The sequence below is a fragment of the Chiloscyllium plagiosum genome, unplaced genomic scaffold (assembly GCF_037043375.1).
Source record: "Chiloscyllium plagiosum isolate Xiang-an unplaced genomic scaffold, Cpla_swu_hap1 HiC_scaffold_35, whole genome shotgun sequence".
Classification (NCBI taxonomy): domain Eukaryota; kingdom Metazoa; phylum Chordata; class Chondrichthyes; order Orectolobiformes; family Hemiscylliidae; genus Chiloscyllium; species Chiloscyllium plagiosum.
This window is the reverse complement of record NW_028270173.1, coordinates 35,505,870-35,533,587: the sequence shown is the minus strand read 5'-3', so window position 1 is coordinate 35,533,587 and position 27,718 is coordinate 35,505,870. Positions and strand designations below refer to the sequence as shown.

Here is a 27,718-nt window from a genome sequence, read left to right as displayed (position 1 = left end):
GACTCATTTCGGGGCCACAATGTGTCTCACTGTGCCCAGTACCCTGGAAGTGTTTGTTTGTCTGGTTTTGTGACAGTTATGGGTCAAGTTTTACCTGTGACCCAGTACATTTTGGTGGGGTGACAAATAATTTGACCTGTGTGACAAGCAGCGACTAGTGGGGTACTGCAGGGGATTGTCCAAGCACCTCAGCTATTCACAGTATACATTAATAATTTAGATGCAGGAACTATATCTCCAAGTTTGCAGCCAACACTGAAGCTGCATTGTGAGGAGGATGCAGAAACCCTTCAGTGTGATTTGGACAAGCTGAGTAATTGGGGAAATGTCCAGCAGTTTCAGTATAAAGCAGACAAATGTGAGGTTATCCACTTTGGTGGCAACAACAGGAAAGGAGATTAATACTTGAATTTGGAAAAGGGTGGTGTAACGAGACCTCATACACCGATAGCTGAAAGTAAGCTGAGGGCACAGCAAGTGGGAAAGAAGGGAAATGTTTGCCTTCATAGCGAGAGGATTCAATTACAGCAGGAGGAATGTCTTGCTGCAGTTGTACAGGGCTTTGGTGAGACCACACCTCAGTATTATGCGCAGTTTTGGTCTCCTTATCTGAGGAAGGATGGTCAAACTGTAGAGGAAATGCAGTGAAGGTTTACCGAACTGATTCCTGGGATGAAGTGAAGGTGAGGGTATTGTTTTGGGTTGGATAAGGTCAAAACTCACACAACACTGGGTTATAGTCCAACAGGTTTATTTGAAAACACTAGCTTTCAGAGCGCTGCTCCTTCACCAGGTGCTAGAGTGAAGACATTAGACACGGAATTCATAAAGAATAGATCAAAGGGTCATACAACTCATGCAAACAAATCGAACATACCTAAGATGGCTCTTAAGTTTTCAGTCAACTAGCATGGAGGTGTAGGCTTTGATTAATTAATGTGCAAATTCCAGAATTTCTTTCAAGTCACTGCCCTGAGATAATTTAAGGTTCCATCAGTATAAAGGAGGCAGCAAGGAGAGAAGGAGGAGTGAAGCGAGGGCTGCCGGGAAGGGTGAATTTTCCTGCATAAAAAGGGATTTACCTCAGGAGTTGGGCCTCCATTTTGCCAGAGCAGCGAGGAGAGAAGGAGGAGTAAAGCTGCTGGGAAGGTAAGGGATTAATTTATATTTTGGCAGTGGCTAAACATGAGATACTACACTGCCCACCCCCCCCACCCCCCACCTCCTCTAACCGGAAGAAAAATACTCTGTAAGGTAAGGCTTTTATTTCTTATCTTTCTTTTTCATTTATTTAAGTGCATTGTTTGGTTTTAGTTAGTTAATATAAAACTAAGCTTCCAATGGCAGGGGACATCAGACCCATAGCATTTGACTCTGACTTGATGTGGGAGCATAGGAACTTGTCTGGCATTCCTGACTCTTACACTTGCAAGAAGTATGTCCAGCTGCAACTGTTCTTTGACCACATGACGACTCTGGAGCTACGGATGGACTCACTGTGGAGCATCCGCGATGCTGAGGACGTCGGGGATAGCACATTTAGTGAACTGGTCACACCACAGGTTAGAATTGCTGAGGGAGACAGTGAATGGGTGACCAAAAGACAGAAAAAGACGAGGAAGGCAGTGCAGGTGACCCCTGCGGTCATCTCCCTCCAAAACAGGTATACCGTTTTGTATACTGTTTGGGGAGATGGCTCACCAAGGGAGGGCAGCAGTTGCCAGGATCATGGCATCATGGTGGGCTCTGCTGTTCAGATGGACGGGCAAAAGACTCGCAGGGCCATAGTCATAGGGGATTCCATTGTGAGGGGAGTAGATAAGCGGTTCTGTTGCAGAAAACGGGACTCCCGGATGGTTTTTTGCCTGCCAGGTGCTCGGGTCAGGGATGTCACTGATCGGCTGCAGAGCATTCTAAAAGGGGAGGGTGAACAGCCAGTTGTCCTGGTGCGTAAAGGCACCAACGATATAAGTAGAAAGCGAAATGAGGTCCTGAAAGCAGAATTCAGGGAGCTAGGAGAGAAGTTAAAGGGGAGGACCTCAAAGGTAGTGATCTCAGGATTGCTACCAGTGCCATGTGCTAGCCAGGGTAGAAATGAAAGAATAGGCAGGATGAACACGTGGCTTGAGAGATGGTGTAGGAAGGAGGGGTTCAGATTTGTTGGACATAGGGACCGGTTCTGGGGGAGGTGGGACTATTACAAAAGGGATGGTTTACATTTGAACCAGACCGGAACCAATGGGGGATTTTTTGCTCCTGTTGTTAGGGAGCTTTTAAACTAATGTGGCAGGGGACTGGGAACCAGAAAAAAAAACAAGTAGGCAGCGAGGTGGAGACTGCAGACTGTAAGAATTATGAAGATAGCACTAATAAAGAGAAGAATAGGCAGAGAGCAGGTGAGCGCAAAAGAACTGGTGGCCTGAAATGCATCTACTTTAATGCAAAGAGTATAGTGTGTAAGGCAGATGAACTTAGGGCTTGGATTGGTGCCTGGGAGTATGACATTATTGCCATCACAGAGACTTGGTTAAAGGAAGGGCGTGATGATTGGCAACTGAATCTTCCAGGGTATAGATGTTTCAGACAGGACAAGGAGGGAAGTAAAAGAGGGGGTGGAGTTGCATTGCTGGTCAGGGACGATATCACGGCTGTGCTAAAGGAGGACACTGGCGGTCTTTGGTAGTGAGGCATTATGGGTGGAGCTGAGAAATAAGAAGGGTACAGTTACATTGTTGGGACTATATTACAGACCTCCCAACAGTTAGCGTGAGGTAGAAGAACAAATAGGTAAACAGATTATGCATGGATGTAAAGGCAATAGGATACTGGTGATGGGAGATTTTAATTTTCTCAACATTGACTGGTATACATTTAGAGTCAGAGGTATGGAGTAGAATTTGTACAAAGCATCCAGGAGAGTTTTCTAGAGCAGTATGCCAATAGTCCGACGAGGGAAGGGGCCATATTGGACCTGGTACTGGGGGACGAGCCAGGACAAGTGGTAGAAGTTGCAGTGGGGGATTTCTTTGGGAACAATGACCACAATTCTGTAAGTTTTACAATACTCGTAGAGAAAGAAGAGAGTGGTTCTAAGGGAAGAGTGGTAAACTGGGCCAAGGCCAATTATATCAAAATTAGGCAGGAGCTGGGAAATGTGGATTGGACACAGCTATTTGAAGGGAAGTCCACATTTGAGATGCGGGAGGCTTTCAAAGATAGGTTAATGGCAGTGCAGGATAGGCATGTCCCGTTGAAGGCAAAGGTTAGGAAGGGCAAGATTCGTGAACCATGAATGACAGGAGAAATTGTACGACTAGCCAAGAGGAAAAGGGAACCATACATAAGGTCTAGGCAGCTGAGAACAGAACGAGCCCTGGAGGAATATCGCAAGAGTAGAACAAGTCTTAAACAAGGTATCAAGTGGGATAAAAGGGGTCATAAAATAGCCTTAGCTAGCAGAATTAAGGAAAATCCCAAAGCATCTTATTTTTATATAAGAAACAAGTGGGTAACTAGAGAAAGGATTGGTCCACTAAAAGATAATGAAGGAAGGCTGTGTGCCAAGCCTGAGAGAATGGGTGAGATTCTGAATGATTACTTTGCATCAGTGTTCACTGAGGAGAGGAACATGATGAATCTTGAGATTAGAGATAGAAGTTTGATTAGTCTGGATCATATTGCTATAAGTAGGGAAGCTGTGTTGGGTAGGCTAGAAGTTATTAAGGTGGACACATCCCCAGGACCGGATGGGATCTATCCCAGGTTGCTGAGGGAGGCGAGAAAGGAAATAGCTGGGACCCTGACAAATATCTTTGTGGCATCCTTAAATACAGGTGAGGTGCCAGAGGACTGGAAGGTTGCTCATGTTGTCCCTCTGTACAAGAAGGGTAGTAGGTATATTCTGGGTAACTACAGACCAGTGAGCCTGATGTCGGTGGGGGGGATGTTGCTGGAGAGGATACTGAGAGGTAGGATCTATTTATATTTGGAAAGGAATGAGCTTATCAGTGATGGGCAACATGGTTTTGTGCTGGGGAGATCGTGCCTTACCAACTTGATAGAGTTCTTCGAGGAAGTGACCAAGTTGTTAGATGAAGGAAGGGCTGTTGATGTCACATACATGGACTTTAGTAAGGTGTTTGATGAGAAGTCACATTGTTTGCAGGGTGTTCTAGCTCGGTGGATAAAGAACTGGTTGAGCAACAGGAGACAGAGAGTAGTAGTTGAAGGGAGTTTCTCGAAATGGAGAAAGGTGACCAGTGGTGTTCCACAGAGGTCAGTATTGGGGTCACTATTGTTTGTAATATACATAAATGATCTAGAAGAGGGCACTTTTGGTATGATCAGCAAGTTTGCAGATGACACAAAGATTGGTGGAGTGGCAGGAAGCATAAGGGACTGTCAGAAAATATAGGAGGATATACATAGTGTGGAGAGTTGGGCGGAAAAGTGGCAGATGGTTTTCAATCCAGACAAATGTGAGGTGATGCATTTAGGCAAGTCTAATTCTAGAGTGAATTATACAATGAATGGAAGAGCCTTGGGAAAAGTTGATGGGCAGAGAGATCTGGGAGTGCGGGTCCATTGTACCCTGAAGGTTGCTGCACAGGTGGATAGAGTGGTCAAGAAGGCATATAGTATGCTTGCCTTCATCGGACGGGGTATTGAGTATAAGAGCTGGCAAGTCATGTTAAAATTGTACAAGACATTGATTCGGCTGCATTTAGAATACATTTCTGGGTGCCACATTACCAATAAAGATGTGGACGCTTTGGAGAGGGTGCAGAGAAGGTTTACGAGGATGTTGCCTGGTATGGAAGGTGCGAGCTATGAAGAGAGGTTGAGTAGGTTAGGTTTATTTTCACTAGAAAAAAGGAGATTGAAGGGGGACCTGATTGAGATTTACAAAATCATGAAGGGTATAGACAGGTTGGATAGAGACAAGCTTTTTCCCAGGGTGAAGGATTCAATAAAGACAGGTCATACTTTCAAGGTGAGAGTTGGAAAGTTTAAGGGGGATACACGCAGTAAGTACTTCACACAGAGGATGGTGGGCGTTTGGAACGCGTTGCCAGCAGAGCTGGTAGAGTCAGGCATGGTAGATTCATTTAAGATGCATCTGGACAGATGCATGAGTAGGTGAGGAGCAGAGGGATACAGATGCTTAGGAATTGACCGACAGGTTTAGACATACATTTGGATCGGCTCAGGCTTGGAGGGCCGAAGGGCCTGTTCCGGGGCTGTAAATTTTCTTTGTTCTTTGTTCTTTGACATCTCCAGTCAGACAATGTATTTTAGGCATGAGCACCTGTCTGGAGTCTGTCTGTGTCTTAATGTGGAGTCAGACTGGTTTTATTTCTAAGGTAGGAATTTAGAAAATACCACATTACCTGACTGTCTACAAATTGTGTGCTTTTTGAATGACATATCTGCAAATACAAATTCACCCCACAGATTTATATGTACATGTGCGTGTGTGAGAGGGGGCAGGGGAGGTATGTATGTGTGTTTGCATGTGTGTGTGTACGTGTGTGTATGCGTGTGTGTTTAAAAATTGAAGAGCCATCTTAGGTGTGTTCAATTCATTCACATGAGTTGTATGACCCTTTTAAGGTCTTCTGCTTTCACTAGGATCTGATGAAGAAGCAGTGTTCTGAAAGCTTGTGTCTTCAAATATACCCATCAGATTATAACCTACTGTCATGTGATTTTTGATCGATTCCTGGCATGGAAAGACTGATGCATGAATAGAGATTGGATCAGTTGAGATTATTTTTCACTGAAATTTAGAATAACGAGATGGGATTTCATAGAACTCTCTAAAATTCTAACAAGACTAAGTTGGGCAAACACAAAAGACTGCAGAGTTCCAGAACCAGGGGTCACAATCTAAGGCTATGGGAGTAGGCTATTTAGAACTGAGATCAGGGAAGCTTTCTTCAACTATACCGTGGTGAGTCTGTGGAAATCTGTGCCACAAGAAAGTGGCTGAGATCAAAACATTGAATGCGTTCACGGAGTTATATATAGTTCTTAGCATGAAAGGGAACAAAGGTAACAGGGAGAAAATCAGAAGAGGGTGATCAGCCATGGTCATATCGAATGGCTGAGCAGACCAGAAGGGCTGAATGGCCTACTACTGCTTCTATTTTCTCTGTTGAATTAACTTCAGTGAGGTGGTTCGACAAGGTTCCTCATGATAGACTGGTTAGCAAGGTTTGATCTCATGGAACACGGGAGAACAAGCCTATTGCATACAGAACTGGCTTGAAGGTAGAAGACAGAGGGTGGTGGTGGAGGATTGCTTTTCAGACTGGAGGCCTGTGAGCAGAGGTGTGCCACAAGGTTCAGTGCTGGATCCACTACTTTTCATTCATTTATATAAGTGACTTGGATGTAAACATAGGAGATATAGTTAATAAGTTTGCAAGTGACATCAAAATTGGAGGTGTAGTGGACAGCGAAGAAGGTTACCTCAGATTACAATAGGGTCTTGATCAGATAGGTCAATGGGCCAAAAAGTGACAGATGGAGTTTAGATAGATGTGCAGTGCTACATTTTGGAAAGACAAATCAGAGCAGGACTTATACATTTAACGGTAAGGTCCTGAAGAGTGTTGCTGAACAAAGAGACCTTGGAGTGCAGATTCATAGTTCATTGAAAGTGCAGTCACAGCTCGATAAGATAGTGAAGAAGGCATTTGGTGTGCTTTCCTTTATTGGACATTGAGTATAGGAGTTGGGAGATTATGTTGCGGTTGTACAGGACATTGGCTTGGCCACTTTGAGAATATCGTGTGCAATTCTCGTGTTCCTCTTATTGGAAGAATATTGTGAAACTTGAAAGGATTAAGAAAAGATTTACAAGGATCTTGCCAGGGTTGGAGGATTTGAGCTATAAAGAGACGCTGAATAGGCTGGGGCTGTTTTCCCTGGAGTGTCGGAGGCTGAGGGGTGACCTTATGGAGGTTTATAAAATCATGAGGGGCATGGATAGGATAAATAGACAAGGTCTTATCCCTGGGTTTGGGGGAGTCCTGAACTAGAGGGCATAGTTTAGGACAAGAGGGGAAAGACATAAAATCGACCGAAGCAACTTTTTCAATCAGAGAATGGTGATCCTATGGAATGAGCTGCCAGAGGAAGTAGTGAAGGTTGGTACAATTACAACATTTAAAAGGAATCTGGATGGATATATGAATAGGAAGGGTTTAGAGAGATATGGGCAAGAGCTGGCAAATGGGACGAGGTTAGGTTAGGATGTCTGGTCAGCATGGACAAGTTGGACCAAAGGGTCAGTTTCTGTGCTGTACATCTCTATGACTCTATGACTATCAACCTATTTGAAATTGTTGCCATATTCCCACTCATTACCATCATCTCAAATTGCCGGACAGTTTTCCCATTGCAGCAAATTAAACCTGGGTACTCAGTGGAAATAAAATCTCTGGGTCTATAGTTGAATTCAGTGTTCCTTTCCCAAAGGAATCATATTTCTCATTTTTGAATCTTCTGTGATTTGTGTTGAATCTTCAGAATACTGAGTAAATCTCCTTTGAAACCTTTTGGAATTGTTTGAGCCTTGTTTCAGTGAACTCAGTACATGTGTTGTGAGGTTTGCTCACATTGTCAACTTAAAGGGAGGATCATCACTACTTCTGTCGAAACACAGTCTGTGACTTGCTCGGCTAAAGGTCTGACAGCCAATTATTTCTGAATCCCGGCACCAATTATAAAAATCCAAGTGAGTCGTGACAGCTGGTGAATGTTAATGTTGAGTTTCTGGGTCTCAACTTTAAAAATAAAGACTTGCATTTCTATCGAGCCTTTCACAGCCTCACAATGTCCCAGTGCTATTCACAGCCAATTAAACGCTTTTCAAATCTGGTTTCAGTTGTAATGTAGGAAAAGCGGCAGTCAGTTTAAGCAGAGCAAAATCCTCAAGCAGGTGAGATAGTAACCAGGTCCTCTCAGAATTATTCATATCAATACACATTCCTCTGTCAGATACTCAGAGAGTCTCAGCATGTTGGAGATGATTTCGTACATGTTTTTAATGGAGTTGCCAATTGTCCAAACCTCTCCCCATAACAGCAATTTCAGTTCCCTTTTAATGACATCTTTTCCCCTTTCAAGGGACATCATTTTAAAAGGATTCGAATATCACTTTGTAGAGCCAACAGCCAGGTGGACTGGTTGTTTTTCCTTTTAGTGCGGTGCAGTACAATCATTTTCCCCCATTTGAAGGAATGTGTTTGAAGCAGGTTTGAAGAGCAGACGGATTGTCAGTCGGATCAAGCCAAACATTTGCTCAGTAATATCGCAGTCTGTTCTTCTGTGACTAAGATTTTGATACTCAGATGTGAAAGTGGAAGGTTTGGAACGGGCAGCTTTAAGTAGAGTAAATCAGAGGCCACACATTTTCCCCTGCCCCATTGATACGCACGCTCACCAACATCTCACTCACGGACCACAGTCCCCAGTTAGCCGAGCTACATTTCAAATCTACAAACTCTTCGTTCCTGGATCAGACCCCCCTCACTGCACTGTTCCCTATGGGAATGTTCAGTTCACTTTAGCAAATTAGTCAGAGAATTTTTTAAGAATTATTTATTGGCTGATGTGACAGTGACTGACTGACCTCAGACCCTGTCATCAGGGATAGATTTTTTTTATCGACCAGTTTGAATGATGAGGAGTCTTGGTTCCTTATTCTACCACTCATTGTTTTCCATTCACTGTAATACTTACATATATTTTAAATGGTAAACACAGATAGAAACATACAGGCAAGGTTCATTCTTCAATTTTCAGTTTTACACTGCAAAGGCTGCGGCACATTATTGAGGGTAACACTGTCAGGGGGTCAGTACTGAGGGAGTGCTGCACTGTCAGAGGGTGAGTACTGAGGGAGTGCCACACTGTCAGAGGGTCAGTACTGAGGGTGTGCTGCACTGTCAGAGGGTCAGTACTGAGGGAGTGCCGCACTGTCAGGTGGTCAGTACTGAGGGAGTGCCGCACTGTCAGAGAGTCAGTACTGAGGGAGCAACGCTCTGTCAGAGGGTCAGTACTGAGGGAGTGCCGCACTGTCAGAGGGTCAGTACTGAGGGAGTGCCGCACTGTCAGAGGGTCAGTACTGAGGGAGTGCCGCACTGTCAGAGGGTCAGGACTGAGGGAGTGCCGCACTGTCAGAGGGTCAGTACTGAGGGAGTGCCGCACTGTCAGGGGGTCAGTACTGAGGGAGGGCCGCACTGTCAGAGGGTCAGTACTGAGGGAGTGCCGCACTGTCAGAGGGTCAGTACTGAGGGAGTGCCGCACTGTCAGGTGGTCAGTACTGAGGGAGTGACGCACTGTCAGAGGGACAGTACTGAGGGGGTGCTGCAATGTCAGAGGGTCAGTACTGAAGGAGTGCCGCACTGTCAGGGGGTCAGTACTGAGGGAGTGCCACACTGTCAGAGGGTCAGTACTGAGGGAGTGCCGCACTGTCAGAGGGTCAGTACTGAGGGAGTGCCGCACTGTCAGGTGGTCAGTACTGAGGGAGTGCCGCACTGTCAGAGAGTCAGTACTGAGGGAGCAACGCTCTGTCAGAAGGTCAGTACTGAGGGAGTGCCGCACTGTCAGAAGGTCAGTACTGAGGGAGTGCCGCACTGTCAGAGGCTCAGTACTGAGGGAGTGCCGCACTGTCAGAGGGTCAGGACTGAGGGAGTGCCGCACTGTCAGAGGGTCAGTACGGAGGGAGTGCAGTACTGTCAGAGGGTCAGTACTGAGGGAGCAACGCTCTGTCAGAGGGTCAGTACTGAGGGAGTGCCGCACTGTCAGATGGTCAGTACTGAGGGAGTGCCACACTGTCAGAGGGTGAGTACTGAGGGCGTGCCGCACTGTCAGAGTGTCAGTACTGAGGGAGTGCTGCACTGTCAGAGGGTCAGTACTGAGAGAGTGCCGCACTGTCAGAGGGTCAGTACTGAGGGAGTGCCGCACTGTCAGAGGGTCAGGACTGAGGGAGTGCCGCACTGTCAGAGGGTCAGGACTGAGGGAGTGCCGCACTGTCAGAGGGTCAGTACGGAGGGAGTGCCGCACTGTCAGGGGGTCAGTACTGAGGGAGTGCCGCACTGTCAGGGGGTCAGAACTGAGGGAGTGCCGCACTGTCAGAGGGTCAGTACTGAGGGAGCAACGCTCTGTCAGAGGGTCAGTACTGAGGGAGTGCCGCACTGTCAGATGGTCAGTACTGAGGGAGTGCCACACTGTCAGAGGGTGAGTACTGAGGGCGTGCCGCACTGTCAGAGTGTCAGTACTGAGGGAGTGCTGCACTGTCAGAGGGTCAGTACTGAGGGAGTGCCGCACTGTCAGAGGGTCAGTACTGAGGGAGTGCCGCACTGTCAGAGGGTCAGGACTGAGGGAGTGCCGCACTGTCAGAGGGTCAGTACGGAGGGAGTGCCGCACTGTGAGGGGGTCAGTACTCAGGGAGTGCCACACTGTCAGAGGGTGAGTACTGAGGGCGTGCCGCACTGTCAGAGTGTCAGTACTGAGGGAGTGCTGCACTGTCAGAGGGTCAGTACTGAGGGAGTGCCGCACTGTCAGAGGGTCAGTACTGAGGGAGTGCCGCACTGTCAGAGGGTCAGGACTGAGGGAGTGCCGCACTGTCAGAGGGTCAGTACTGAGGGAGTGCCGCACTGTCAGAGGGTCAGGACTGAGGGAGTGCCGCACTGTCAGAGGGTCAGTACTGAGGGAGTGCCGCACTGTCAGAGGGTCAGTACTGAGGGAGTGCCGCACTGTCAAAGGGTCGGGACTGAGGGAGTGCCGCACTGTCAGAGGGTCAGGACTGAGGGAGTGCCGCACTGTCAGAGGGTCAGTACGGAGGGAGTGCCGCACGGTCAGAGGGTCAGTACGGAGGGAGTGCAGTACTGTCAGAGGGTCAGTACTGAGGGAGCAACGCTCTGTCAGAGGGTCAGTACTGAGGGAGTGCCGCACTGTCAGATGGTCCGTACTGAGGGAGTGCCACACTGTCAGAGGGTCAGTACTGAGGGAGTGCCGAACTGTCAGTGTGTCAGTACTGAGGGAGTGCCGCACTGTCAGAGGGTCTGTACTGAGGGAGTGCCGCACTGTCAGAGGGTCAGTACTGAGGGAGTGCCGCACTGTCAGAGGGTCAGTACGGAGGGAGTGCCGCACTGTCAGAGGGTCAGTACTGAGGGAGTGCCGCACTGTCAGAGGGTCAGTACTGAGGGAGTGCCGCACTGTCAGAGGGTCAGGACTGAGGGAGTGCCGCACTGTCAGAGGGTCAGTACTGACGGCGTGCCGAACTGTCAGTGTGTCAGTACTGAGGGAGTGCCGCACTGTCAGAGGGTCAGTACTGAGGTAGTGTCGCACTGTCAGAGGGGCAGTACTGAGGGAGTGCCGCACTGTCAGAGGGTCAGTACTGAGGGAGTGCCGCACTGTCAGAGGGTCAGGACTGAGGGAGTGCCGCACTGTCAGAGGGTCAGTACGGAGGGAGTGCCGCACTGTCAGATGGTCCGTACTGAGGGAGTGCCGCACTGTCAGGGGGTCAGTACTGAGGGAGTGCCGCACTGTCAGGGGGTCAGTACTGAGGGAGTGCCGCACTGTCTGATGGTCAGGACTGAGGGAGTGCCGCACGGTCAGAGGGTCAGTACGGAGGGAGTGCCGCACTGTCAGATGGTCAGTACTGAGGGAGTGCCGCACTGTCAGGGGGTCAGTACTGAGGGAGTGCCGCACTGTCAGAGGGTCAGGACTGAGGGCGTGCCGCACTGTCAGATGGTCAGTACTGAGGGAGTGCCGCACTGTCAGAGGGTCTGTACTGAGGGAGTGCCGCACTGTCAGAGAGTCAGTACTGAGGGAGTGCCGCACTGTCAGAGGGTAAGTACTGAGGGAGTGCCGCACTGTCAGAGGGTCAGTACTGAGGGAGTGCCGCACTGTCAGAGGGTCAGTACTGAGGGAGTGCCGCACTGTCAGAGGGTCAGTACGGAGGGAGTGTCGCACTGTCAGATGGTCAGTACTGAGGGAGTGCCACACTGTCAGAGGGTCAGTACTGAGGGAGTGCCGCACTGTCAGGGGGTCAGTACTGAGGGAGTGCCGCACTGTCTGATGGTCAGGACTGAGGGTGTGCCGCACGGTCAGAGGGTCAGTACGGAGGGAGTGCAGTACTGTCAGAGGGTCAGTACTGAGGGAGCAACGCTCTGTCAGAGGGTCAGTACTGAGGGAGTGCCGCACTGTCAGATGGTCCGTACTGAGGGTGTGCCACACTGTCAGAGGGTCAGTACTGAGGGCGTGCCGCACTGTCAGTGTGTCAGTACTAAGGGAGTGCCGCACTCTCAGAGGGTCAGTACTGAGGGAGTGCCGCACTGTCAGAGGGTCAGTACTGAGGGAGTGCCGCACTGTCAGGGGGTCAGTACTGAGGGAGTGCCGCACTGTCAGGGGGTCAGTACTGAGGGAGTGCCGCACTGTCAATGGGTCGGGACTGAGGAAGTGCCGCACTGTCAGAGGGTCAGTACAGAGGGAGTGCCGCACTGTCAGAGGGTCAGTACTGAGGGAGCAACGCTCTGTCAGAGGGTCAGTACTGAGGGAGTGCCGCACTGTCAGATGGTCAGTACTGAGGGAGTGCCACACTGTCAGAGGGTGAGTACTGAGGGCGTGCCGCACTGTCAGAGTGTCAGTACTGAGGGAGTGCTGCACTGTCAGAGGGTCAGTACTGAGGGAGTGCCGCACTGTCAGAGGGTCAGTACTGAGGGAGTGCCGCACTGTCAGAGGGTCAGTACGGAGGGAGTGCCGCACTGTCAGAGGGTCAGTACTGAGGGAGTGCCGCACTGTCAGAGGGTCAGTACTGAGGGAGTGCCGCACTGTCAGAGGGTCAGTACTGAGGGAGTGCCGCACTGTCAGAGGGTCAGTACTGACGGCGTGCCGAACTGTCAGTGTGTCAGTACTGAGGGATTGCCGCACTGTCAGAGGGTCAGTACTGAGGTAGTGTCGCACTGTCAGAGGGGCAGTACTGAGGGAGTGCCGCACTGTCAGAGGGTCAGTACTGAGGGAGTGCCGCACTGTCAGAGGGTCAGGACTGAGGGAGTGCCGCACTGTCAGAGGGTCAGTACGGAGGGAGTGCCGCACTGTCAGATGGTCCGTACTGAGGGAGTGCCGCACTGTCAGGGGGTCAGTACTGAGGGAGTGCCGCACTGTCAGGGGGTCAGTACTGAGGGAGTGCCGCACTGTCTGATGGTCAGGACTGAGGGAGTGCCGCACGGTCAGAGGGTCAGTACGGAGGGAGTGCCGCACTGTCAGATGGTCAGTACTGAGGGAGTGCCGCACTGTCAGGGGGTCAGTACTGAGGGAGTGCCGCACTGTCAGAGGGTCAGGAATGAGGGCGTGCCGCACTGTCAGATGGTCAGTACTGAGGGAGTGCCGCACTGTCAGAGGGTCTGTACTGAGGGAGTGCCGCACTGTCAGAGAGTCAGTACTGAGGGAGTGCCGCACTGTCAGAGGGTAAGTACTGAGGGAGTGCCGCACTGTCAGAGGGTCAGTACTGAGGGAGTGCCGCACTGTCAGAGGGTCAGTACTGAGGGAGTGCCGCACTGTCAGAGGGTCAGTACGGAGGGAGTGTCGCACTGTCAGATGGTCAGTACTGAGGGAGTGCCACACTGTCAGAGGGTCAGTACTGAGGGAGTGCCGCACTGTCAGGGGGTCAGTACTGAGGGAGTGCTGCACTGTCAGGGGGTCAGTACTGAGGGAGTGCCGCACAGTCTGATGGTCAGGACTGAGGGTGTGCCGCACGGTCAGAGGGTCAGTACGGAGGGAGTGCAGTACTGTCAGAGGGTCAGTACTGAGGGAGCAACGCTCTGTCAGAGGGTCAGTACTGAGGGAGTGCCGCACTGTCAGATGGTCCGTACTGAGGGTGTGCCACACTGTCAGAGGGTCAGTACTGAGGGCGTGCCGCACTGTCAGTGTGTCAGTACTAAGGGAGTGCCGCACTCTCAGAGGGTCAGTACTGAGGGAGTGCCGCACTGTCAGAGGGTCAGTACTGAGGGAGTGCCGCACTGTCAGGGGGTCAGTACTGAGGGAGTGCCGCACTGTCAGGGGGTCAGTACTGAGGGAGTGCCGCACTGTCAATGGGTCGGGACTGAGGAAGTGCCGCACTGTCAGAGGGTCAGTACAGAGGGAGTGCCGCACTGTCAGAGGGTCAGTACTGAGGGAGTGCTGCACTGTCAGAGGGTCAGTACTGAGGGAGTGCCGCACTGTCAGAGGGTCAGTACTGAGGGAGTGCCGCACTGTCAGAGGGTCAGTACTGAGGGTGTGCCGCACTGTCAGAGGGTCAGTACTGAGGGGGTGCTGCACTGTCAGAGGGTCAGTACTGAGGGAGTGCCACACTGTCAGAGGATCAGTACTGAGGGAGTGCCGCACTGTCAGAGTGTCAGCACTGAGGGAGTGCCGCACTGTCAGAGGGTCAGTACTGAGGTAGTGCCGCACTGTCAGATGGTCAGTACTGAGGGAGTGCCACACTGTCAGAGGGTCAGTACTGAGGGAGTGCCGCACTGTCAGAGGGTAAGTACTGAGGGAGTGCCGCACTGTCTGAGGGTCAGTACTGAGGGAGCAACGCTCTGTCAGAGGGTCAGTACTGAGGCAGTGCCGCACTGTCAGGGGGTCAGTACTGAGGGAGTGCCGCACTGTCAGAGGGTCAGTACTGAGGGAGTGCCGGCACTGTCAGAGGGTCAGTATTGAGGGAGTGCAGCACTGTCAGAGGGTCAGTACTGAGGGAGTGCCGCACTGTCAGATGGTCAGTACTGAGGGAGTGCCACACTGTCAGAGGATCAGTACTGAGGGAGTGCCGCACTCTCAGAAGGTTAGTAATGAGGGAGTGCCGCACTGTCAGAGGGTCAGTACTGAGGGACGGCTGCACTGTCAGGGGGTCAGTACTGAGGGAGTGCCGCACTGTCAGGGGGTCAGTACTGAGGGAATGCCGCTCTGTCAGAGGGTCAGTACTGAGGGAGTGCCGCACTGTCAGAGCGTCAGTACTGAGGGAGTGCCGCACTGTCAGAGGGTCAGTACGGAGGGAGTGCTGCACTGTCTGAGGATCAGTACTGAGGGAGCGACGCACTGTCTGTGGGTCGGTACTGAGGAAGTGCCGCACTGTCAGAGGGTCAGGACTGAGGGAGTGCCGCACTGTCAGAGGGTCAGTACTGAGGGAGTGCCGCACTGTCAGGGGGTCAGTACTGAGGGAGTGCCGCACTGTCAAAGGGTCGGGACTGAGGGAGTGCCGCACTGTCAGAGGGTCAGGACTGAGGGAGTGCCGCACTGTCAGAGGGTCAGTACGGAGGGAGTGCCGCACGGTCAAAGGGTCAGTACGGAGGGAGTGCAGTACTGTCAGAGGGTCAGTACTGAGGGAGCAACGCTCTGTCAGAGGGTCAGTACTGAGGGAGTGCCGCACTGTCAGATGGTCCGTACTGAGGGAGTGCCACACTGTCAGAGGGTCAGTACTGAGGGCGTGCCGAACTGTCAGTGTGTCAGTACTGAGGGAGTGCCGCACTGTCAGAGGGTCTGTACTGAGGGAGTGCCGCACTGTCAGAGGGTCAGTACTGAGGGAGTGCCGCACTGTCAGGGGGTCAGTACTGAGGGAGTGCCGCACTGTCAGAGGGTCAGTACTGAGGTAGTGTCGCACTGTCAGATGGTCAGTACTGAGGGAGTGCCACACTGTCAGAGGGTCAGTACTGAGGGAGTGCCGCACTGTCAGAGGGTAAGTACTGAGGGAGTGCCGCACTGTCAGAGGGTCAGTACTGAGGGAGTGCCGCACTGTCAGAGGGTCAGTACTGAGGGAGTGCCGCACTGTCAGAGGGTCAGTACGGAGGGAGTGCCGCACTCTCAGAGGGTCAGTACGGAGGGAGTGCCGCACTCTCAGAGGGTCAGTACTGAGGGAGCGATGCTCTGTCAGAGGGTCAGTACTGAGGGAGTGCCGCACTGTCAGATGGTCAGTACTGAGGGAGTGCCACACTGTCAGAGGGTGAGTACTGAGGGCGTGCCGCACTGTCAGTGTGTCAGTACTGAGGGAGTGCTGCACTGTCAGGGGGTCAGTACTGAGGGAGTGCCGCACTGTCAGAGGGTCAGTACTGAGGGAGTGCCGCACTGTCAGAGGGTCAGGACTGAGGGAGTGCCGCACTGTCAGAGGGTCAGTACGGAGGGAGTGCCGCACTGTCAGGGGGTCAGTACTGAGGGAGTGCCGCACTGTCAGGGGGTCAGTACTGAGGGAGTGCCGCACTGTCAGATGGTCAGGACTGAGGGAGTGCCGCACGGTCAGAGGGTCAGTACGGGGGGAGTGCAGTACTGTCAGAGGGTCAGTACTGAGGGAGCAACGCTCTGTCAGAGGGTCAGTACTGAGGGAGTGCCGCACTGTCAGTGGGTCAGGACTGAGGGAGTGCCGCACTGTCAGAGGGTCAGGACTGAGGGAGTGCCGCACTGTCAGAGGGTCAGTACGGAGGGAGTGCCGCACTGTCAGGGGGTCAGTACTGAGGGAGTGCCGCACTGTCAGGGGGTCAGTACTGAGGGAGTGCCGCACTGTCAGAGGGTCAGGACTGAGGGAGTGCCGCACTGTCAGAGGGTCAGTACGGAGGGAGTGCAGTACTGTCAGAGGGTCAGTACTGAGGGAGCAACGCTCTGTCAGAGGGTCAGTACTGAGGGAGTGCCGCACTGTCAGGTGGTCAGTACTGAGGGAGTGCCGCACTGTCAGGGGGTCAGTACTGAGGGAGTGCCGCACTGTCAGAGGGTCAGTACTGAGGTAGTGTCGCACTGTCAGATGGTCAGTACTGAGGGAGTGCCACACTGTCTGAGGGTCAGTACTGAGGGAGTGCCGCACTGTCAGAAGGTAAGTACTGAGGGAGTGCCGCACTGTCAGAGGGTCAGTACTGAGGGAGTGCCGCACTGTCAGAGGGTCAGTACGGAGGGAGTGCCGCACTGTCAGAGGGTCAGTACGGAGGGAGTGCAGTACTGTCAGAGGGTCAGTACTGAGGGAGCAACGCTCTGTCAGAGGGTCAGTACTGAGGGAGTGCCGCACTGTCAGATGGTCAGTACTGAGGGAGTGCCACACTGTCAGAGGGTGAGTACTGAGGGCGTGCCGCACTGTCAGAGTGGCAGTACTGAGGGAGTGCCGCACTGTCAGAGGGTCAGTACTGAGGGAGTGCCGCACTGTCAGAGGGTCAGTACTGAGGGAGTGCCGCACTGTCAGAGGGTCAGGACTGAGGGAGTGCCGCACTGTCAGAGGGTCAGTACGGAGGGAGTGCCGCACTGTCAGGGGGTCAGTACTGAGGGAGTGCCGCACTGTCAGGGGGTCAGTACTGAGGGAGTGCCGCACGGTCAGAGGGTCAGTACGGAGGGAGTGCAGTACTGTCAGAGGGTCAGTACTGAGGGAGCAACGCTCTGTCAGAGGGTCAGTACTGAGGGAGTGCCGCACTGTCAGATGGTCCGTACTGAGGGTGTGCCACACTGTCAGAGGGTCAGTACTGAGGGAGTGCCGCACTGTCAGTGTGTCAGTAATGAGGGAGTGCCGCACTCTCAGAGGGTCAGTCCTGAGGGAGTGCCGCACTCTCAGAGGGTCAGTCCTGAGGGAGTGCCGCACTCTCAGAGGGTCAGTCCTGAGGGAGTGCCGCACTGTCAGAGGATCAGTACTGAGGGAGTGCCGCACTGTCAGGGGGTCAGTACTGAGGGAGTGCCGCACTGTCAGGGGGTCAGTACTGAGGGAGTGCCGCACTGTCAAAGGGTCGGGACTGAGGAAGTGCCGCACTGTCAGAGGGTCAGTACAGAGGGAGTGCCGCACTGTCAGAGGGTCAGTACTGAGGGAGCAACGCTCTGTCAGAGGGTCAGTACTGAGGGAGTGCCGCACTGTCAGATGGTCAGTATTGAGGGTGTGCCACACTGTCAGAGGGTCAGTACTGAGGGTGTGCCGCACTGTCAGAGGGTCAGTACTGAGGGGGTGCTGCACTGTCAGAGGGTCAGTACTGAGGGAGTGCCACACTGTCAGAGGATCAGTACTGAGGGAGTGCCGCACTGTCAAAGGGTCGGGACTGAGGGAGTGCCGCACTGTCAGAGGGTCAGGACTGAGGGAGTGCCGCACTGTCAGAGGGTCAGTACGGAGGGAGTGCCGCACGGTCAAAGGGTCAGTACGGAGGGAGTGCAGTACTGTCAGAGGGTCAGTACTGAGGGAGCAACGCTCTGTCAGAGGGTCAGTACTGAGGGAGTGCCGCACTGTCAGATGGTCCGTACTGAGGGAGTGCCACACTGTCAGAGGGTCAGTACTGAGGGCGTGCCGAACTGTCAGTGTGTCAGTACTGAGGGAGTGCCGCACTGTCAGAGGGTCTGTACTGAGGGAGTGCCGCACTGTCAGAGGGTCAGTACTGAGGGAGTGCCGCACTGTCAGGGGGTCAGTACTGAGGGAGTGCCGCACTGTCAGAGGGTCAGTACTGAGGTAGTGTCGCACTGTCAGATGGTCAGTACTGAGGGAGTGCCACACTGTCAGAGGGTCAGTACTGAGGGAGTGCCGCACTGTCAGAGGGTCAGTACTGAGGGAGTGCCGCACTGTCAGAGGGTCAGTACTGAGGGAGTGCCGCACTGTCAGAGGGTCAGTACTGAGGGAGTGCCGCACTGTCAGAGGGTCAGTACTGAGGGAGTGCCGCACTGTCAGAGGGTCAGTACTGAGGGAGTGCCGCACTGTCAGAGGGTCAGTACGGAGGGAGTGCCGCACTCTCAGAGGGTCAGTACGGAGGGAGTGCCGCACTCTCAGAGGGTCAGTACTGAGGGAGCGATGCTCTGTCAGAGGGTCAGTACTGAGGGAGTGCCGCACTGTCAGATGGTCAGTACTGAGGGAGTGCCACACTGTCAGAGGGTGAGTACTGAGGGCGTGCCGCACTGTCAGTGTGTCAGTACTGAGGGAGTGCTGCACTGTCAGGGGGTCAGTACTGAGGGAGTGCCGCACTGTCAGAGGGTCAGTACTGAGGGAGTGCCGCACTGTCAGAGGGTCAGGACTGAGGGAGTGCCGCACTGTCAGAGGGTCAGTACGGAGGGAGTGCCGCACTGTCAGGGGGTCAGTACTGAGGGAGTGCCGCACTGTCAGGGGGTCAGTACTGAGGGAGTGCCGCACTGTCAGATGGTCAGGACTGAGGGAGTGCCGCACGGTCAGAGGGTCAGTACGGAGGGAGTGCAGTACTGTCAGAGGGTCAGTACTGAGGGAGCAACGCTCTGTCAGAGGGTCAGTACTGAGGGAGTGCCGCACTGTCAGTGGGTCAGGACTGAGGGAGTGCCGCACTGTCAGAGGGTCAGGACTGAGGGAGTGCCGCACTGTCAGAGGGTCAGTACGGAGGGAGTGCCGCACTGTCAGGGGGTCAGTACTGAGGGAGTGCCGCACTGTCAGGGGGTCAGTACTGAGGGAGTGCCGCACTGTCAGGGGGTCAGTACTGAGGGAGTGCCGCACTGTCAGAGGGTCAGGACTGAGGGAGTGCCGCACTGTCAGAGGGTCAGTACGGAGGGAGTGCAGTACTGTCAGAGGGTCAGTACTGAGGGAGCAACGCTCTGTCAGAGGGTCAGTACTGAGGGAGTGCCGCACTGTCAGATGGTCAGTACTGAGGGAGTGCCGCACTGTCAGGGGGTCAGTACTGAGGGAGTGCCGCACTGTCAGAGGGTCAGGACTGAGGGAGTGCCGCACTGTCAGAGGGTCAGTACGGAGGGAGTGCAGTACTGTCAGAGGGTCAGTACTGAGGGAGCAACGCTCTGTCAGAGGGTCAGTACTGAGGGAGTGCCGCACTGTCAGATGGTCAGTACTGAGGGAGTGCCACACTGTCAGAGGGTGAGTACTGAGGGCGTGCCGCACTGTCAGAATGTCAGTACTGAGGGAGTGCTGCACTGTCAGAGGGTCAGTACTGAGGGAGTGCCGCACTGTCAGAGGGTCAGTACTGAGGGAGTGCCGCACTGTCAGAGGGTCAGGACTGAGGGAGTGCCGCACTGTCAGAGGGTCAGTACTGAGGGAGTGCCGCACTGTCAGAGGGTCAGTACTGAGGTAGTGTCGCACTGTCAGATGGTCAGTACTGAGGGAGTGCCACACTGTCTGAGGGTCAGTACTGAGGGAGTGCCGCACTGTCAGAAGGTAAGTACTGAGGGAGTGCCGCACTGTCAGAGGGTCAGTACTGAGGGAGTGCCGCATTGTCAGAGGGTCAGTACTGAGGGAGTGCCGCACTGTCAGAGGGTCAGTACGGAGGGAGTGCCGCACTGTCAGAGGGTCAGTACGGAGGGAGTGCAGTACTGTCAGAGGGTCAGTACTGAGGGAGCAACGCTCTGTCAGAGGGTCAGTACTGAGGGAGTGCCGCACTGTCAGATGGTCAGTACTGAGGGAGTGCCACACTGTCAGAGGGTGAGTACTGAGGGCGTGCCGCACTGTCAGAGTGGCAGTACTGAGGGAGTGCCGCACTGTCAGAGGGTCAGTACTGAGGGAGTGCCGCACTGTCAGAGGGTCAGTACTGAGGGAGTGCCGCACTGTCAGAGGGTCAGGACTGAGGGAGTGCCGCACTGTCAGAGGGTCAGTACGGAGGGAGTGCCGCACTGTCAGGGGGTCAGTACTGAGGGAGTGCCGCACTGTCAGGGGGTCAGTACTGAGGGAGTGCCGCACTGTCAGAGGGTCAGGACTGAGGGAGTGCCGCACGGTCAGAGGGTCAGTACGGAGGGAGTGCAGTACTGTCAGAGGGTCAGTACTGAGGGAGCAACGCTCTGTCAGAGGGTCAGTACTGAGGGAGTGCCGCACTGTCAGATGGTCCGTACTGAGGGTGTGCCACACTGTCAGAGGGTCAGTACTGAGGGAGTGCCGCACTGTCAGTGTGTCAGTAATGAGGGAGTGCCGCACTCTCAGAGGGTCAGTCCTGAGGGAGTGCCGCACTGTCAGAGGATCAGTACTGAGGGAGTGCCGCACTGTCAGGGGGTCAGTACTGAGGGAGTGCCGCACTGTCAGGGGGTCAGTACTGAGGGAGTGCCGCACTGTCAAAGGGTCGGAACTGAGGAAGTGCCGCACTGTCAGAGGGTCAGTACAGAGGGAGTGCCGCACTGTCAGAGGGTCAGTACTGAGGGAGCAACGCTCTGTCAGAGGGTCAGTACTGAGGGAGTGCCGCACTGTCAGATGGTCAGTACTGAGGGTGTGCCACACTGTCAGAGGGTCAGTACTGAGGGTGTGCCGCACTGTCAGAGGGTCAGTACTGAGGGGGTGCTGCACTGTCAGAGGGTCAGTACTGAGGTAGTGCCGCACTGTCAGAGGGTCAGTGCTGAGGGAGTGCCACACTGTCAGAGGGTCAGTACTGAGGGAGTGCCGCACTGTCAGAGTGTAAGTACTGAGGGAGTGCCGCACTGTCTGAGGGTCAGTACTGAGGGAGCAACGCTCTGTCAGAGGGTCAGTACTGAGGGAGTGCCGCACTGTCAGGGGGTCAGTACTGAGGGAGTGCCGCACTGTCAGAGGGTCAGTACTGAGGGAGTGCCGCACTGTCAGAGGGTCAGTACTGAGGGGGTGCAGCACTGTCAGAGGGTCAGTACTGAGGGAGTGCCGCACTGTCAGATGGTCAGTACTGAGGGAGTGCCACACTGTCAGAGGGTCAGTACTGAGGGAGTGCCGCACTCTCAGAAGGTTAGTACTGAGGGAGTGCCGCACTGTCAGAGGGTCAGTACTGAGGGAGCGACGCACTGTCTGTGGGTCGGTACTGAGGAAGTGCCGCACTGTCAGAGGGTCGGTAATGAGGGAGTGCCGCACTGTCAAAGGATCAGTACTGAGGGAGCGACGCACTGTCTGAGGATCGGTACTGAGGGAGTGACGCGCTGGCTGAGGGTCGGTACCGAGGAAGTGCCGCACTGTCACAGAGTCAGTGCTGAGGGAGTGCCACACTGTTAGAGGGTCAGTACTGAGGGAGCGACACACTGTCTGAGAGTCAGTACTGAGGGAGTGCTGCACTGTCAGAGGTTTAGTACTGAGGGAGTGACATACTGTCTGATGGTCGGTACATAGAGAGTGCTGTGCTGTCAGAGTGTCAGTACTGAGGGAGTGCCACACTGATAGAGGGTGAGTACTCAGGGAGTGACGTACTGTCTGGGGGTCAGTACACAGGGAGTGCTGTGCTGTCACAGGGTCAGTACTGTGGGAGTGCCGCACTGTTAAAAGGTCAATACTGAGGGAGTCGAAATAACTCTGCAGAGGCTGGTACTCTTTCACCAAATCACCCTTTGTTTGCTGGGTCTTTGACAATGATCACAGCTCCATCAGAGTGAACGGAACCTCAAACACTCCTCTTTGTTTTTTTTTATTTTATTAAACAAATTACAAAACAGTTTACAAAAAACATTGACAGCTGTACACAAAAGACAGCAGTTTTACAAGGGAGAGGAGCAGCAAAGCTAGGCCCCGAACCCTACTGTTCAACCAATTTACAGGGAGAGGAGGACAAACCTCAAATCCCAGTTCGACATATGACAAGACAGTGACAATGACATTCGTACATTAGACAATACCGTTACATACAAACGTGCAGACAATACAGACCCAACAAGCCCCCGCCCCTCCCACCTTCCGACCACTCTAAGGCAGCCCGCCCCTACCCACCTTCCGGTTCTCGGTCCACCCCATGCCCCTTCCAGTTCTCGGTCCGCCCTGACACACCTTTCGACCACCTCTAGGACAGCCCGCCCCGGTAAACACTCCTCTTTGTTTTTTTTTTATTTTATTAAACAAATTACAAAACAGTTTACAAAAAACATTGACAGCTGTACACAAAAGACAGCAGTTTTACAAGGGAGAGGAGCAGCAAAGCTAGGCCCCGAACCCTACCATTCAACCATTTTACAGGGAGAGGAGGATAAACCTCAAATCCCAGTTCCACATATGACAAGACAGTGACAATGACATTTGTACATTAGACAATACCGTTACATACAAAAGTGCAGACAATACAGACCCAACAAGCCCCCGCCCCTCCCACCTTCCGACCACTCTAAGGCAGCCCGCCCCTACCCACCTTCCGGTTCTCGGTCCACCCCATGCCCCTTCCAGTTCTCGGTCCGCCCTGACACACCTTTCGACCACCTCTAGGACAGCCCGCCCCGGTAAACACTCCTCTTTGTTTTTTTTTTATTTTATTAAACAAATTACAAAACAGTTTACAAAAAACATTGACAGCTGTACACAAAAGACAGCAGTTTTACAAGGGAGAGGAGCAGCAAAGCTAGGCCCCGAACCCTACCATTCAACCATTTTACAGGGAGAGGAGGATAAACCTCAAATCCCAGTTCCACATATGACAAGACAGTGACAATGACATTTGTACATTAGACAATACCGTTACATACAAAAGTGCAGACAATACAGACCCAACAAGCCCCCGCCCCTCCCACCTTCCGACCACTCTAAGGCAGCCCGCCCCTACCCACCTTCCGGTTCTCGGTCCACCCCATGCCCCTTCCAGTTCTCGGTCCGCCCTGACACACCTTTCGACCACCTCTAGGACAGCCCGCCCCGGTAAACACTCCTCTTTGTTTTTTTTTAAACTGAGGAGACTCTGAATCTCCTGTTTATATATATTTTTTTTTTTTATTTTATTAAACAAGTTACAAAACAGTTTACAAAAAACATTGACAGCTGTACACAAAAGACAGCAGTTTTACAAGGGAGGGGAGCAGCAAAGCTAGGCCCCGAACCCTACCGTTCAACCATTTTACAGGGAGAGGAGGACAAACCTCAAATCCCAGTTCCACGTGTGACAAGACAGTGACAATGACATTTATACATTAGACAATACCGTTACATACAAAAGTGCAGACAATACAGACCCAGCAAGCCCCCGCCCCTCCCACCTTCCGACCGCTCTAAGGCAGCCCGCCCTTACCCACCTTCCGGTTCTCGGTCCACCCCATGCCCCTTCCAGTTCTCGGTCCGCCCTGACACACCTTTCGACCACCTCTAGGACAGCCCGCCCCGGTAAACACTCCTCTTTGTATCTGTTAGCCACCTTGCCCTGATTAGACCAAATTAATGGCCCAATCAGGGAACTCATATACTATGAGATCAAATCAGGCTGACCTCATAACAAACATTGCATCCCTCCCCCTCTGAGCCTGAGGACACACACCAGTGTTTTGTTTTGTAGCTCCTCGTGGGGTGTTTTAGCACCAATTCTGCCTCTGATACAAATGGTGTGTTAGGCAAAGTATCTCTCCTCTTGGATGTGTCTCCGAAGAAATTTATTCTCTTCTTCAGGCAGCGGCATTCCGCTGTGTCCATCTCAGATTCTGAGGTTTCTTCAGTGCTTGACAGAGAGGTAGACTGCACAGGTTTCTGAACAGTTAGAAAGGCTGTCCAGGAGCCAGGTATGTTTTGCTAGTTTGCAGTTTTCACATGGTCCATGTGCTTGATCAGTAGCATCGCACTGATCTAAACTTTATACATCACTGGATCTGACCTTGCGTTGAAAACACCTTTTACCTACAAAGTACATTGTAGGACACACAGGGCCATTCCTGTGGGTCCTACAATATACTTTGTCCCCCAAAGTTAACTGTCTCTCTCGCTTCGCAGAGTCTTGTGTCCAGCATTGGTGGTCCTGAAGCCATTTCACTGTCATGTGCCCACCCCCCCCCCCACCCCACCAGATATGGGAAGATCAGTTTTAACCTGATGCAGAGTCTTCTCCCCATTTGTAAATCAGCTGGAACTCTGCCTGCAGTTGGGTGAGGGACGGTCCTATAATCAAGTAGGAACTGGGACAGTTTGGTATCGAGTGAAGTGTAGCCTGTTTCTTCGAGCCTGCCTTCAAAGTTTGGAAGGCTCTTTCTGCCAGACCATTGGATGATGCATGGTATGGAGCTGTCCTTATATGTCAAATACCATTTGGCTTCAGGAAATTCTCTGCTAGTAAATGATGGCCCATTATCTGTGAGCAACACTTTGAGGAGTCTGTGTATTGCAAAAAATGTGTACAGTTTTTCCATCATTGTCCCTGTATTTGATGAATGAATGCTTTAGTGGGATCCACAATGACTAAGAACATTGAGCCCATAAAAGCACCTGCATAGTCGATCATTCTCACAAATGTGGAGGAGCTGCCAGTGGTAATTTTTCTCCTTATTGGTCCTCTGGGTACTTTTGCACTATGTCTGCATCCAGTCCTGGCCACTAGACGTAACTCCTCAACATTTTCATTTTGAAAGCCCTTGGATGTCCCTGGTGGAGTTCAGCCAGTGCCTGTAGTGACCTGTGCTCGGGATAAACACTCATTGTCCCCATAATAAAATGCTGGTCTCTACGGTGATCTGGCCTCGCTGGGTCCAGAAAGGTTTCAATTCTGGTTGTGACGCTGTTTGGTTTTCCCATCACCACCAGCTGTTTCAGTTTTACAAGGACTGGATCTGTCAGCTGTAACTGGAAGGATGTCCAGAAAATTTAAAACCACTGTGGACTGTTCCAGCGAGAGGTGGCACAATACATCCGCATTTGCCACTTGGCCTCCTAGGCGGTGTTCCAACTTATAATTATACGTAATTAGAATTACAGTGCACCACTGAATTTGGTCTGAAGCTTTGGGTGGCACTGCCTTCCCCTCTTTCAGTTGACCTAGCAGGGGCTTGTTGTCCACTATTATTATAAATTTACTTCCTTAAAGGCATTGGTGGACTTTCCAGAGTGTGCACTTTCCCGGATATCTGTCTATGAACGCTCTTATTCAATTTAATCTCGCGAGACTCAATTGCTGTCTCGAGTCCGCACACCAGCAGCAACTACACTGGCTTACCAGCCCAGATCCTGAAGAAAATTTTTACTGTTTGGCTGTGATTCGGTTTTGTTTTGAGGTTTTGCTGTGGGCTGACTGAGAGTCCTCCTATTCAAAGTATGTCCTGAGTGAGGCTACGCAAATTACCTTCACTCAAGTGGTGTTCCCCAAGTTCCATCAGCCTGGCAAGGGTGACCACTTCCTTAGGGAGACCCTGCAACTCATATGCTCCACTTGCTGCATTTTCCATGATAAAGCCTCTTTGGAGTACAGTTTGGAGTACAGTTGGGCTTCAGATAGTGGTACATCTTTAATCCCACAGACCAATGGTCTCTCGACGTCTCATTAAGAGTTAAACCAAAGTCACATCCCACTGCCCATCATCTGAACCTAATCAAAAATACCAGGAGGGATTTCCCTGTTTCTCAAATTGCCGAGTAAAACTGACAACTTCTCAGAATTAGAGGACGCTTGGGGGTGTGGGTATAATAGTATTCCTTAACTGAATGGTCAACTCTTGAAAGGTTTTATTACCTGATACCTCAGAGAAAGTTAGATTCCAAATGACCAAAAAAGCTGCAGGTATACAAACTACCAGGTGAATTACTCATTGCTTTTCATCTGCTCTAATGTTATTTGCCCAGGGAAAATAATACACTCTTTCCACATACCAGACACAGTCTTCCATGGCAGGATTAAACAAGTCAAACTTTCAAAATAAACGGCAGGATGCTAGAAATGCTTACCTCAATTCAACCACCAATGTTGCATGTGATTTCTTCAGGAGCATGTTTTTTCTCACACCGCTATTGAAATAACTCCACAGACGTCGGTATCATGTCAACAAATCACACTTCATTTAAACTGGAAACTGCATGTCTCTGATCAAGCTCCCTCAAAGCCAGCTCTCAGAGTGAACATGATGTGTGACACCTCTATTCTTACCTGTCAGCCAGGGCTCCCTGATCAGACCAGATTAACAGCCCCAATCATGGACCTCATATTCTATGAGGTTCACTTGGCTGACCTCGTAACAATCAACAGGAGTTCGATACAATCAGACTGTCACTAATAAAGGAGTGCTGTACTGTCAAAGGGTCAGTACTGAGGGAGTGCTGCACTCTCACAGGGTCAGTACTGAGGGAATGCTGCACTATCAGAGGGTCAGTACTGAGGGAGTGCCACACTGTAAGATGGTCAGTACTGAAGAAATGCCACACTGTCAGAGGGTCAGTACTGAGGGACTGCTGTACCATTAGAGGCTCAGTACTGAGGGAGTGCCATACCGTCAAAGCGTCAGTACTGAGGGAGTGCCGCACTGTCAGGTGATCAGTACTGAGGGAATGCAATGCTGTCAGAGGGTCAGTTCTTAGGAAGTGCTGCACTGTCAGTGGATCAGTACTGGGGGAGTGCCACATTGTCAGAGTTAACATTTTGCATCCAGTTCTGTGGAAGGTGCACTCCAGCCAAAATCCAAACTGATTTCTTGCCAGATTTGCTGAGCTTTTCCAGGAACTTCTGTTATTGGTTCCCAAAATATTGTGTGCAATTTTGGTCTAAGAAAATATATTTTTGTCATCGAAGGAGTTCAGTGATGGTTCAGTAGACTGATAGCTGGAATGGCAGAGATGTCATATGAAGAGAGATTGGATTGACTGAACCTGCATTCAATAGAGTTCAGCACAATCAGAAGGGACCACATCGGATTGTATAAAGTTGTGTTAAGGTTGGACAGACTGGATGCAGTCTGATGTTTCCTGAGGCCAGGTGATCACAGTCTCAGCACATGAGATGGGCCATTTCAGACTGAGATAATGAGAGATTTCTTCACTCAGAGGTTGGTGAACCTTATGGAATTCTCTACTATAGATGACATTGGAGGCCAAGTCACTTACTACATTTAGGAAAGAAATTAGGTGGATTTCTAGAGGCAAAAGACATCGGGAGTCCAGGGA

General features: G+C 52.0%; 1 protein-coding gene and 1 pseudogene across 7 annotated transcripts in view; one reads left to right on the top strand and one right to left on the bottom strand.

The window, feature by feature from the left end:
* The window catches only part of LOC122541315 (netrin-G1-like), a 95,176-nt gene that overhangs the window by 20,781 nt on the left and 46,677 nt on the right, over nt 1–27,718 (top strand). The gene's annotated exons all lie outside the window — the stretch shown is intronic.
* LOC148140644 (uncharacterized) lies at nt 10,542–26,013 on the bottom strand (annotated as a pseudogene).